The sequence below is a fragment of the Rhipicephalus microplus genome, chromosome 8 (genome assembly GCF_043290135.1).
Source record: "Rhipicephalus microplus isolate Deutch F79 chromosome 8, USDA_Rmic, whole genome shotgun sequence".
NCBI lineage: Eukaryota > Metazoa > Arthropoda > Arachnida > Ixodida > Ixodidae > Rhipicephalus > Rhipicephalus microplus.
Window position 1 is genome coordinate 124643649 of NC_134707.1, and position 13779 is coordinate 124657427.

The 13779-nt window shown below is 45.3% G+C and overlaps 6 non-coding genes across 6 annotated transcripts; all 6 read left to right on the forward strand.

Annotated features, from left to right (window-relative positions):
- The first annotated feature begins 1399 nt into the window (after window positions 1-1399).
- TRNAG-UCC (transfer RNA glycine (anticodon UCC)) lies at window positions 1400-1471 on the forward strand. Its single transcript has one exon. It is a non-coding gene; the product is annotated as a tRNA-Gly (tRNA).
- A 1888-nt stretch (window positions 1472-3359) lies between these two features.
- On the forward strand, window positions 3360-3431 carry TRNAE-UUC (transfer RNA glutamic acid (anticodon UUC)). Its single transcript has one exon. It is a non-coding gene; the product is annotated as a tRNA-Glu (tRNA).
- Window positions 3432-4345: 914 nt separating this feature from the next.
- On the forward strand, window positions 4346-4417 carry TRNAG-UCC (transfer RNA glycine (anticodon UCC)). The gene has a single exon. It is a non-coding gene; the product is annotated as a tRNA-Gly (tRNA).
- Window positions 4418-9280: 4863 nt separating this feature from the next.
- On the forward strand, window positions 9281-9352 carry TRNAG-UCC (transfer RNA glycine (anticodon UCC)). The gene has a single exon. It is a non-coding gene; the product is annotated as a tRNA-Gly (tRNA).
- Window positions 9353-12224: 2872 nt separating this feature from the next.
- On the forward strand, window positions 12225-12296 carry TRNAG-UCC (transfer RNA glycine (anticodon UCC)). The gene has a single exon. It is a non-coding gene; the product is annotated as a tRNA-Gly (tRNA).
- A 412-nt stretch (window positions 12297-12708) lies between these two features.
- TRNAG-UCC (transfer RNA glycine (anticodon UCC)) lies at window positions 12709-12780 on the forward strand. Its single transcript has one exon. It is a non-coding gene; the product is annotated as a tRNA-Gly (tRNA).
- Window positions 12781-13779: the final 999 nt, after the last annotated feature.

A 13779-nucleotide genomic window follows, 5' to 3' on the forward strand; every position in this document is an offset into this window, starting at 1 on the left:
TCTATGTTGCTCTTTTCTAATTAGTGTTATAAAGTGCAAGACGCTGTTTTTTCCATTGCACGAAAGCCATTCGGCTGTTTCACGAAAACGCCCAACTATTTAAAAAAGTGAGAGTTTCATGTTTCAGATTCTTCTGACGCAAAATATCTTCTGAGGCTCAAGTTGGGCTAACTTTAATAATGCTTCACCACTGTTAGCGCCTTTACGTTCATTGACATCTCCGCTGCGTCACAGGTAACGAGTCGATTGTTCACTCAGAGGCCGTGCTTACAATAATGATAGCAGTGATCACAATTTTATAGGCAGCCAAATTCAGACACAGCACGGAGCCCCAGCCAATTTTCTGTCACTCTCTGCCCATCGTTTCAATGCACGTGTCACGGATGAACAGCTGAAGCAGCCTCGCAAATGCCGGCGTGAGTGATATAGTTGTTAGCATAGCTGCCTTCCAAGCAGAGTACCCGAGTTTGATTCCCGGCCGACGCATCTTTTCTATGTTGCTTTTGCTAAGTTGTGTAATAATGTGCAAGACGCTGTTTATTCCATTGCACGAAAGCCATTCGGCTGTTTGATGAAAACGCCCGACTATTTTGAAAAGTCAGAGTTTCATGTTTCAGATTCTTCTGCAAGAAAATAACTTTTGAGGCTGAAGTTGGGCTAACTTCTACTAATGCTTCACCACTGTTAGCGCCTTTGCGTTGATTGACACCTCCGCTGCGTCACAGGTAACGAGTCGATTGTTGACTCAGAGGCCTCGCTTAAAATAATGATAGCAGTGATCAGTATTTTATAGGCAGCCAAATTCAGACACGGCACGGAGCCTCAGCCAATTTTCTGTCTCTATCTGCCCATCGTTGAAATGCACGTGTTTTGGATGAACAGCTGAAAGCAGCCTCGCAAATGCGGGCGTCGGTGGTATAGTGGTTAGCATAGCTATCTTCCAAGCAGCTGATCTGGGTTTGATTCCCAGCCGTCGCATCTTTTCTACTTTGCTTATTTCTAAGTTGTGTTACATTGTGCAATCCGCTGTTTGTTCTATTGCACGAAAGCCATTCGGCTGTTTGACGAAAATGCACGACTATTTTAAAAAGTCAGAATCTCATGTTTCAGATTCTTCTGACACAAAATAACTTCTGAGGCTCAAGTTGGGCTAACTTCTACGAATGCTTCACAACTGTTAGCGCCTTTACGATCATTGACATCTCCGCTGCGTCACAGGTAACGAGTCGATTGTTGACTCAGAGGCCTAGCTTACAATAATGATAGCAGTGATCAGTATTTTATAGGCAGCCAAATTCAGACACGGCACGGAGCCTCAGCCAATTTTCTGTGACTCTCGGCCCATCGTTGCAATGCACGTGTTCCGTATGAACAGCTGAAAGCAGCCTCGCAAATGCTGGCGTCGGTGGTATAGTGGTTAGCATAGCTGCCTTCCAAGCAGTTGTCCCGGGTTTGATTCTCGGCCGGCGCATCTTTTCTATGTTGCTCTTTTCTAGGTTGTGTTATAATGGGCAATACGCTGTTTATACTATTGCACGAAAGCCATTCGGCTGTTCCACGAAAACGCCCAACTATTTTAAAAAGTCAAAGATTCATGTTTCCAATTCTTCTGCAGCAAAATAACTTCTGAGGCTAATGTTGGGCTAACTTCTACTAATGCTTCACTATTGTTAGCGCCTTTGCAATCATTGACACTTCCGCTGTGTCATTGGTAACGAGACGATTGTTGACTAAGAGGCCGCGCTTACAATAATGATAGCATTGATCACAACATTATAGGCAGCCAAATTCAGACACTGCACGGAGCCCTAGACGATCTTCTGTCACTCTCTGCCCATTGCTACAATGCACGTGTTCTCAATGAACAGCTGAAAGCACCCTCGCAAATGCCGGCGTCAGTGGTATAGTGGTTAGCATAGCTGCCTTCCAAGTAGTCGACCCGGGTTCGATTCTCGGCCGACGCAACTTTTCTTTGTTGCTTTTGCTAAGTTTTGTTATATTGTGGTATATGCTGTTTATTCTATTGCACGAAAGTCATTCGGCTGTTTGATGAAAACGCCCGACTGTTTTCAAAAGTCAGGGCTTCATGTTTCAGAATTTTCTGCAAGAAAATAACTTTTGAGGCTGAAGTTGGGCAAACATGTACTACTGCTTCAACACTGTTAGCGCCTTTACGTTCATTGACACCTTCACAGGTAACGAGTCGATTGTTGATTCAGAGGCCTCGCTTACAATAATGATAGCAGTGATCACAATTTTATAGGCAGCCGAATTCAGGCACGGCACGGAGCCCCAGCCAATTTTTTGTCACCCTCTGCCCATCGTTACAATGCACGTGTCACGGATGAACAGCTGAACCAGCCTCGCAAATGCCGGCGTCAGTGATATAGTGGTTAGCATAGCTGCCTTCCAAGCAGAGTACCCGAGTTTGATTCCCGGCCGACGCATCTTTTCTATGTTGCTCTTTTCTAATTAGTGGTATAATGTGCAAGACGCTGTTTTTTTCATTGCACGAAAGCGATTCGGCTGTTTCACGAAAACGCCCAACTATTTAAAAAAGTCAAAGTTTCTTGTTTCTGATTCTTCTGCAAGAAAATAACTTTTGAGGCTGAAGTTGGGCAAACGTCTACTACTGCTTTCACACTGTTAGCGCCTTTACGTTCGTTGACATCTCCACTGCGTCACAGGTAACGTGTCAATTGTTGACTCAGAGGCCTCGCTTACAATAATGATAGCAGTGATCAGTATCTTATAGGCAGTCCAATTCAGACACGGCACGGAGCCTCAGCCAATTTTCTGTCACTCTCTGCCCATCGTTTCAATTGCACGTGTCACGGAAGAACAGCTCAAGCAGAGTCGCAAATGCCGGCGTCAGTGATGTAGTGGTTAGCATTCCTGCCTTCCAAGAAGTTGACCCGGGTTCGATTCCCGGCCAACGCATCTTTTCTTTGTTGCTTTTGCTGAGTTGTGTTACATTGTGCAATCAGCTGTATGTTCTATTGCACGAAAGCTATTCGGCTGTTTGACAAAAACGCCCAACTATTTTAAAAAGTAACAGTTGCTTGTTTCAGATGCTTCTGCAACAAAATAACTTCAGATGCTCAAGTTGGGCTAACTTCTACTAATGCTTAACCACTGTTAGCGCCTTTCCGTTCATTGACATCTCCGCTGCGTCACAGGTAACGAGTCGATTGTTGACTCGTAGGCCGCGCTTACAATAATGTTAGCAGTGTTCACAATTTTATAGGCAGCCAAATTCAGACACGGGGCGGAGCACTAGGCAATATTCTATCACTCTCTGGCCATCGTTACAATGCACGTGTTCCGGATGAACAGCTGAAGCAGCCTCGCAAATGCCGGCGTCAGTGGTATAGTGGTTAGCATAGCTGCCTTTCAAGCAGTTGTCCCGGGTTTGATTCCCGGCCGACGCATCTTTTAAATGTTGCTTTTTTCTAAGTTGTGGTATAATTGTCAAAACGCTGTTTATTCCATTGCACGAAAGCCATTCGACTGTTTGACGAAAACGCCCAACTATTTTAAAAAGTCAGAGTTTCATGTTTCAGATTCTTCTGCAACAAAATAACTTTTGACGCTGAAGTTGGGCTTACTTCTAATAACGCTTCACCACTGTTAGTGCCTTTGCGTTCATTGACACCTCCGCTGCGTCACAGGTACCGAGTCGATATTTGACTCGGAGGCCGCGCTTACAATACTGATAGCAGTGATCACAATTTTATAGGCAGCCGAATTCAGACACGGCACGGAGCCCCATACAATTTTCTGTCACCCTCTGCCCATCGCTAGAATGCACGTGTTCCGGATAAACAGCTGAAAGCAGCCTCGGAAATGCGCGCGTCGGTGGTATAGTGGTTAGCATAGCTGCCTTTCAAGCAGTTGATCTTGGTTTGATTCCCGGCCGGCGCATTCTTTCTATGTTGCTTTTTTCTAAGTTGTGTTATAATGTGCAAGACGCTGACTATTCCATTGCACGAAAGCCATACGGCTGTTTCACGAAAACGCCCAACTATTTTAAAAAGTCAGAGTTTCATGTTTCAGATTCTTCTGCAACAAAATAACTTTTGACGCTGAGGTTGGGCTTACTTCTAATAATGCTTCACCACTGTTTGTGCCTTTGCGTTCATTGACACCTCCGCTGCGTCACAGGTAACGAGTCGATATTTGACTCGGAGGCCGCGCTTACAATAATGATAGCAGTGATCACAACTTTTTAGGCAGCCAAATTCAGACACGGCACGGAGCCTCAGCCAATTTTCTGTCACTCTCTGCCCATCGTTGCAATGCACGTGTTTCGGATGAACAGCTGAAAGCAGCCTTGCAAATGCGGGCGTCGGTGGTATAGTGGTTAGCATAGCTGCCTTCCAAGCAGTTGATCTGGGTTTGATTCCCGGCCGGCGCATCTTTTCTATGTTGCTTTTTTCTAAGTTGTGTTACATTGTGCAATCCGCTGTTTGTTTTTTTGCACGAAAGCCATTCTGCTGTTTGATGAAAACGCCCGACTATTTTAAAAAGTCAGAGTTTCATGTTTGAGATTCTTCGGCAAGAAAATAACTTTTGAGGCTGAAGTTGGGCAAACGTCTACTACTGCTTCAAACCTGTTAGCACCTTTACGTTCATTGACACCTCCGCTGCGTCACAAGTAACGAGTCGATTGTTGACTCAGAGGCCGCGCTTACAATAAAGATAGCAGTGATCACCATTTTCATCATCATTATCATCATCAGCCTGACTACGTCCACTGCAGGACAAAGGCCTCTCCCATGTTCCGCCAGTTAACCCGGTCCTGTGCTTGCTGCTGCCAATTTATACCCGCAAACTTCTTAATCTCATCTGCCCACCTAACCTTCTGTCTTCCCCTAACCCGCTTCCCTTCTCTTGGAATCCAGTTAGTTACCCTAATGACCAGCGGTTATGCTGTCTATGCGCTACATGCCCGGCCCACATCCATTTCTTCTTCTTTATTTCAACTATGATATCCTTAACCCCCGTTTGTCCCCTAATCCACTCTGCTCTCTTCTTGTCTCTTGAGGTTACACCTACCATTTTTCTTTCCATTGCTCGCTGCGTTGTCCTCAATTTAAGTTGAACCCTCTTTGAAAGTCTCCAGGTTTCTGCTCCATAGCTATTACTGGCAAGATACAGCTGTTATATACCTTCCTCTTGGGGGATAGTGGCAATCTACCTGTCATAATTTGAGAGTACTTGCCGAATCTGCTCCACCCCATTCTTATTCTTCTAGTTACTTCAATCTCGTGGTTCGGCTCTGCGGTTATTACCTGCCCTAAGTAGACATAGTCTTTTACAACTTCAAGTGCACTTTTACCTATCTTGAAGCGCTGCTCCTTTCTGAGGTTGTTGTACATTACTTTCGTTTTCTGCAGATTAATTTTAAGACCCACCTTTCTGCTCTCCCTGTTCAACTCCGTAATCATGAGTTGCAATTCGTCCCCTGAGTTACTCAGCAATGCAATGTCATCGGCGAAGCGCAGGTTACTAAGGTATTCTCTATTAACTCTTATCCCTAACTGCTCCCATTCTAGGCTTCTGAAAACCTCCTGTAAGCACGCCGTAAATAGCATTGGGGAGATAGTGTCCCCCTGCCTTACACCCTTCTTGATTAGTATTCTCTTGCCTTTTTTATGAAGCACTATGGTAGCAGTTGATCCCCTGTAGATTTCTCCCTGAATGTTTATATATACTTCATCTACGCCCTGATTCCGCAGTGTCTGCATGACGGCTGATATTTCTACTGAATCAATAGCCTTCTCGTAATCTATGAAGGCTATGTATAGTGGTTGGTTATACTCTGAGGATTTCTCTATTACCTGGTTGATAGTATGAATGTGGTCCATTGTGGAGTAGCCTGTTCAAAATCCTGCTTGTTCCTTTGGTAACAGGCTGCTTTCAGCTGTTCATCCGGAACCCGTGCATTGTAACGATGGGCAGAGAGTGACAGAAAATTGGCTGAGGCTCCGTGCCGTGTCTGAATTTGGCTGCCTAAAAAGTTGTGATCACTGCTATCATTATTGTAAGCGCGGCCTCTGAGTCAAATATCGACTCGTTACCTGCGACGCTGCGGAGGTGTCAATGAACGTAAAGGCGCTAACAGTGGTGAAGCATTATTAGAAGTTAGCCCAACTTCAGCGTCAGAAGTTATTTAGTTGCAGAAGATTCTGAAACACGAAACTCTGACTTTTTAAAATAGTTGGGCGTTTACGTGAAACAGCCGAATGGCTTTCGTGCAATGGAATAAACAGCGTCTTGCACATTAAAACACAACTAAGAAAAGAGCAACATAAAAAAGATGCTTCGGCTGGGATTGAAACCCGGGACAACTGCCTGGAAGGCAGCTATGCTTACCATATACCACTGACGTCAGCATTTGCGAGGCTGCTTCAGCTGTTCGTCCGGAACACGTGCATTGTACCGATGGGCAGAGAGTGACAGAAAATTGGCTGAGGCTCCGTGCCGTGTCTGAATTTGGCTGCCTCTAAAATTGTGATTGAGCATGCGGCGATGGCGTAGTGGTTAGAGCATCCGCCTCGCATGCAAGAGGTCCGTGGTTCAAATCCCCGTGCCTCGCAGTTCGCAACCGGATAAAAAAATTCGCGTGTTGATGGAACTGCATTGAGAGGCCTGGGGTGCGGCCTCACCGGTTACCACCGCCGGGAACGCACTCCCTCACCAGAGAAGGATTGGCCACACTGGTGCAGTATCTGGCCACTGCCTCCCACATGCTTACGTCAAATAACTCACGGCCCTCAGTCCCCAGCAGCTGCGAAGCAACTGACCACGGCGGTGGTCAGATCTTCAACGCAGCAGAGGGTGCTAAGAATCTCTGGATCCGGACGGGCCGCCATTGGAACCTGAACTGGGCAACAATTAACGCCAAAACCTTATCTAGTGAGGAGAGTCTAGCTGTACTATTCGAGGAGCTAGAGGGTGGTAAATGGGATATAATAGGGCTTCGTGAGGTTAGGAGGACAGATGAGGCCTATACGATGCTACAGAATGGGCACGTCCTTTGCTATCGGGGCTTGGCAGATAGAATAGAACTGGAGTGGGGCTCCTAATTTACAGAAACATAGCTGGCAACATAGAGGAATACTATAGCAATAATGAAAGGGTGGTAGGTATCGTAATTAAACTGAATAAAGGATACAAGATGAAGGTAGTACAGGCTTACGCGCCTACATCCAGCCATGATGACGCTTCAGTTGAGAGCTTCTATGAAGACGTGGAATCGGCAATAAATAAGGTAAAAACACAGTATACTATAGTGATGGGCGACTTTAATGCAAAAGTAGGGAAGAAGCAGGCTGGAGACCAGGCAGTAGGAGATTATGGCATCGGTACTAGAAACGCCAGAGGAGAGCTACTAGCAGAATTCGCAGAACGCAATAATCTACGGACCTTGAATACCTTCTACCGAAAACGAGAAAACCGCAAGTGGACATGGAGGAGCCCTAATGGCGAAAATAAGAACGAAATAGACTTTATAATGAGTGTACGCTCAGGAATCGTGAAGGATGTGGAAGTGGTTGGCAAGGTACGATGCAGTGACCTTAGAATGGTACGGTCTCGAATTCGCCTAGACTTGAAGAAAGAACGACAGAAACTGATACGCAAGAAGCCAATCAATGAGGTAGCACTGAGAGGGAAAGTACAGGAATTCAGAGTGTCGCTGCAGAACAGGTACTCGGCTCTTACTGAGGAAACCAACCTTAGCGTAGATACAATGAATGATAATCTGACGAGTATCATTACGGAGTGTGCAGTGGAAGTTGGAGGCAGGGTAGTTAGACAGGACACTGGCAAGCTTTCCCAGGAAACGAAGAACCTATTTAAGAAGCGTCAAATTATGAAAGTGTCAAGTACAACAGACAAAATAGAACTGGCAGAGCTTTCGAAGTTGATTAATAGAAGTAAGGTATGGGATGTAAGAAGGTATAACATAGAGAGAATTGAACACGCTCTGAAAAACTGAGGAAGCGTCAAAGCAGTGAAGAGGAAACTTGGGATGGGCAAAAGTTGGATGTATGCACTAAGGGACAAAGAAGGCAAAATAACTACCAATATGGATAGGATAGTTAAAATAGTGGAAGAGTTTTACAGAGATCTGTACAGTAGCAGAGATAACCACGACCTTAATACAGTAGGAACTAGCACTAACCCAGAAGACGCCCCACTCGTAATAATAGAAGAAGTCAGAAAAGCTTTGGAGAGCATGCAAAGAGGCAAAGCTGCTGGTGAGGATCAGGAAACATCAGATCTGCTGAAAGATGGAGGACAGATTGTGTTAGAAAAACTAGCCACCCTGTTTACGAAGTGTCTCCTGACGAGAAGAGTACTAGAGTCTTGGAAGAATGCTAACATTATCTTAATACATAAGAAAGGAGATGACATGGACTTGAAGAATTACAGACCGATCAGCTTGCTCTCTGTAGTATACAAGCTATTTACAAAGATAAATGCTAACAGAGTAAAGAAAACATTAGAGTTCAATCAACCAAAGGAACAAGCAGGATTTTGAACAGGCTACGAGGATTTTTTTTATCCGGTTGGGAACTGCGAGGCACCGGGATTTGAACCACGGACCTCTTGCATGCGAGGCGGAAGCTCTAACCACTACGCCATCGCCGCATGCTCAATCACAATTTTATATGCAGCCAAATTCAGACATGGCCCGGAGCCTCAGCCAATTTTCTGTCACTCTCTGCCCATAGGTACAATACACGTGTTCCGGACGAACAGCTGAAGCAGCCTCGCAAATGCTGACGTCAGTGGTATAGTGGTTAGCATAGCTTCCTTCCACGCAGTTGTCCCGGGCATCATTCCACGCCGACGCATCTTTTTTATGTTGCTCTTTTCTAAGTTGTGGTATAATGTGCAAGACGCTGTTTATTCCAATGCACGAAAGCCATTCGGCTGTTTCACGAAAACGCCCAACTATTTTAAAAAGTCAGAGTTTCATGTTTCAGATTCTTCTGCAAGAAAATAACTTTTTAGGCTGAAGTTGGGCAAACGTCTACTACTGCTTCAACACTGTTAGCGCCTTTACGTTCATTGACACCATCACAGGTAACGAGTCGATTGTTAACTCAGAGGCCTCGCTTACAATAATGATAGCAGTGATCACAATTTTATAGGCAGCCGCATTCAGACACGGCACGGAGCCCTAGCCTATTTTCTCTCACACTCTGCCCATAGTTACAATGTACGTGTTCCGGATTAACAGCTAAAAGCAGCCTCGCAAATGCCGGCGTCGGTGGTATAGTGGTTAGCATAGCTGCCTTCCAAGCAGTTGACCCCGGTTCGATTCCCGGCCGACGCATCTTTTCTTAGTTGCTTTTGCTGAGTTGTGTTACAATGTGCAATACACTGTTATTTTCATTGCACGAAAGCCATTCGGCTGTTTGACGAAAAGGCCCAGCTATTTTAAAAAGTCAGAGTTTCATGTTTCAGATTCTTCTGCAACAAAATAACTTCCGATGCTGAAGTTGAGCTTACTTCTAATAATGCTTCACCACTGTTAGTGCGTTTGCGTTCATTGACATCTCCGCTGCGTCACAGGTAACGAGTCGATTGTTCACTCTGGGGCCGTGCTTACAATAATGATAGCAGTGATCACAATTTTATAGGCAGCGAAATTCAGACACGGCACGGAGCCTCAGCCAATTTCCTGTCACTCTCTGCCCATCGTTACAATGCACGTGTTCCGGATGAACAGCTGAAGCAGCCTCGGAAATGCTTGCGTCAGTGGTATAGTGGTTAGCATAGCTGCCTTCCAAGCAGTTGTCCCGGGTATGATTCCCGGCCGACGCATCTTTTTTATGTTGCTCTTTTTTAAGTTGTGTTATAATGTGCAAGACGCTGTTTATTCCATTGCACGAAAGCCATTCGGCTGTTTCACGAAAACGCCCAACTATTTTAAAAAGTCAGAATTTTATGTTTCAGATTCTCCTGCAACAAAAAAACTTCTGACGCTGAAGTTGGGCTAACTTTTAAAAATGCTTCACTACTGTTAGCGCTTTTACGTTCATTGACATCTCCGCTGCGTCACAGGTAACGAGTCAATTGCTCACTCAGGGGCCGTGCTTACAATAATGATGGCAGTGATCACAATTTTGTAGGCAGCCGAATTCAGACACAGCACGGAGCCGCAGCCAATTTTTTGTCACTCTCTGCCCATAGTTACAATGCAAGTGTTCCCGATGAACAGCTGAAAGCAGCCTCGCAAATGCCGGCGTCGGTGATATAGTGAATAGCATAGCTGCCTTCCAAGCAGTTGACCCGCGTTCGATTCCCGGCTGACGCATCTTTTCTTTGTTGCTTTTGCTGAGTTGCGTTACATTGTGCAATACACTGTTATTTCCATTGCACGAAAGCCATTCGGCTGTTTGACGAAAAGGCCCAACTATTTAAAAAGTCAGAGTTTCATGTTTCAAATTCTTCTGACACAAAATGACTTCTGAGGCTCAAGTTGGGCTAACTTCTACTTATGCTTCACCATTGTTAGCACCTTTACGATCATTGACATCTCCGCTGCGTCATACGTAATGAGTCGATTGTTCACTCAGGAGCCGTGCTTACAATAATGATAGCAGTGATCACAATTTTATAGGCAGCCGATTTCAGACATGGCAGGGAGCCCCAGCCTATTTCCTCTCACCCTCTGCCCATAGTTACAATGTACGTGTTCCTGATGAACAGCTGAAAGCAGCCTCGCAAATGCTGGCGTCGGTGATATAGTGGTTAGCATAGCTGCCTTCCAAGCAGTTGACCCCGGTCCGATTCCCGGCCGACGCATCTTTTCTTCGTTGCTTTTGCTGAGTTGTGTTACACTGTGCAATACACTGTTAATTCCATTGTACGAAAGCCATTCGGCTGTTCGACGAAAAGTCCCAACTATTTTAAAAAGTTAGAGTTTCATGTTTCAGATTCTTCTGACACAAAATAACTTCTGAAGCTCAAGTTGGGATAACTTCTACTAATGCTTCACCATTGTTAGCGCCTTTACGATCATTGACATCTCCGCTGCGTCACAGGTAACAAGTCGATTGTTCACTCGGAGGCCGCGCTTACAATAATGATAGCAAAGATCACAATTTTATAGGCAGCCAAATTCAGACACGGCACGGAGCCTTAGCCATTTTTCTGTCACTCTCTGCCCATCGTTACAATGCACGTGTTCTGGATGAACAGCTGAAGCAGCCTCGCAAATGCTGGCGTCAGTGGTATAGTGGTTAGCATAGCTGCCTTCCAAGCAGTTGTCCCAGGTTTGATTCCCGGCCGACGCATCTTTTCTATGTTGCTCTTTTCAAAATTGTGTTATAATGTGCAAGACGCTGTTTATTTCATCGCACGAAAGCCATTCGGCTGTTTCACGAAAACGCCTAACTATTTAAAAAAGTCAAATTTTCATGTTTCAGATTCTTCTGCAAGAAAATAACTTCTGACGCTGAAGTTGGGCTTACTTCTAATAATGCTTCCCCACTGTTAGTGCCTTTGCGTTCATTGACATCTCCGCTGCGTCACAGGTAACGAGTCAATATTTGACTCAGAGGCCGCGCTTACAATAATGATAGCAGTGATCACAATATTATAGGCAGCCAAATTCAGACATGGCACGGAGCCCTAGACAATTTTCTGTTACTCTCTGCCCATCGTTAAGATGCACGTGTTCCCGATCAACAGCTGAAAGCAGCCTCGCAAATGCCGGCGTCGGTGGTAAAGTGGTTAGCATAGCTGTCTTCCAAGCAGTTGACCCGGGTTTGATTCCCAGCCGACGCACCTTTTCTATGTTGCTCTTTTTCAAGTTGTGGTATATTGTGCAATACGCTGTTTATTCTATTGCACGAAAGCCTATTCGGCTGTTTGATGAAAACGCCCGACTATTTTAAAAAGTCAGAGTTTCATGTTTCATATTCTTCTGCAAGAAAATAACTTTTGAGGATGAATTTGGGCAAACGTCTACTACTGCTTCAACACTGTTAGCGCCTTTACGTTCATTGACACCATCACAGGTAACGAGTCGATTGTTGACTCAGAGGCCTCGCTTACAATAATGATGGCAGTGATCACAATTTTATAGGCAGCCAAATTCAGACACGGCACGGAGCCTCAGCCAATTTTCTGTCACTCTCTGCCCATCGTTAAAATGCACGTGTTCCGGATGAACAGCTGAAGTAGCCTCGCAAATGCTGGCGTCAGTGGTATAGTGGTTAGCATAGCTGCCTTCCAAGCAGTTGTCCCGGGTTTGATTCCCGGCCGACGCATCTTTTCTATGTTGCTCTTTTCCAAATTGTGTTATAATGTGCAAGACGCTGTTTATTCCATTGCACGAAAGCCATTCGGCTGTTTCACGAAAACGCCAAACTATTTAAAAAGTCAAAGTTTCATGTTTCAGATTCTTCTGCAAGAAAATAACTTTTGAGGCTGAAGTTGGGCAAACGTCTACTACTGCTTCAACACTGTTAGCGCCTTTACGTTCATTGACACCATCACAGGTAACGAGTCGATTGTTGACTCAGAGGCCTCGCTTACAATAATGATAGCAGTGATCACAATTTTATAGGCAGCCGACTTCAGACGCGGCACGGAGCCCCAGCCTATTTTCTCTCACCCTCTGCCCATAGTTACAATGTACATGTTCCGTATGAACAGCTGAAAGCAGCCTCGCATATGCAGGCGTCGGTGATATGGTGGTTAGCATAGCTGCCTTCCAAGCAGTTGACCCGGGTTCAATTCCCGGCCGACGCATCTTTTCTTCGTTGGTTTTGCTGAGTTGTGTTACAATGTGCAATACCCTGTTATTTCCATTGCACGAAAACCATTCGGCTGTTTGACGAAAAGGCCCAACTATTTAAAAAGTCAGAGTTTCATGTTTCAGATTCTTCTGACACAAAATGACTTCTGAGGCTCAAGTTGGGCTAACTTCTACTTATGCTTCACCACTGTTAGCGCCTTTACAATCATTGATATCTCCGCTGCGTCACAGGTAACGAGTCGATTGTGGACTCAGAGGCCTCGCTTACAATAATGATAGCAGTAATCATAATTTTAGAGGCAGGCGAATTCAGACACGGCTTGGAGCCTCAGCCAATTTTCTGTCACTCTCTGCCCATCGTTACAATGCACGTGTTCCGGATGAACAGCTGAAGTAGCCTCGCAAATGCTGGCGTCAGTGGTATAGTGGTTAGCATAGCTGCCTTCCAAGCAGTTGTCTCGGGTTTGATTCCCGGCCGACGCATCTTTTCTATGTTGCCCTTTTTTAAGTTGTGTTACATTGTGCAATACACTGTTACTTCCATTGCACGAAAGCCATTCGCCTGCTTCACGAAAACACCCAACTATTATAAAAAGTCAGAGTTTCATGTTTCAGATTCTCCTGCAGCGAAATAACTTCTGAGGCTGATGTTGGGCTAACTTCTACTAATGCTTCACTACTGTTAGCGCCTTTACATTCATTGACACCTCCGCAGCGTCACAGGTAGCGAGTCGATTGTTCACTCGGGGGCCGTGCTTACAATAATGATAGCAGTGATCACAATTTTATAGGCAGCCGGATTTGGACACGGCACGGAGCCCCAGCCTATTTCCTCTCACCCTCTGCCCATAGTTACTATGTACGTGTTCCGGATGAACAGCTGAAAGCAGCCTCGCAAATGCCGGCTTCGGTGATATAGTGGTTAGCATAGCTGCCTTCCAAGCAGTTGACCCTGGTTCGATTCCCGGCCGACGCATCTTTTCTATGTTGCT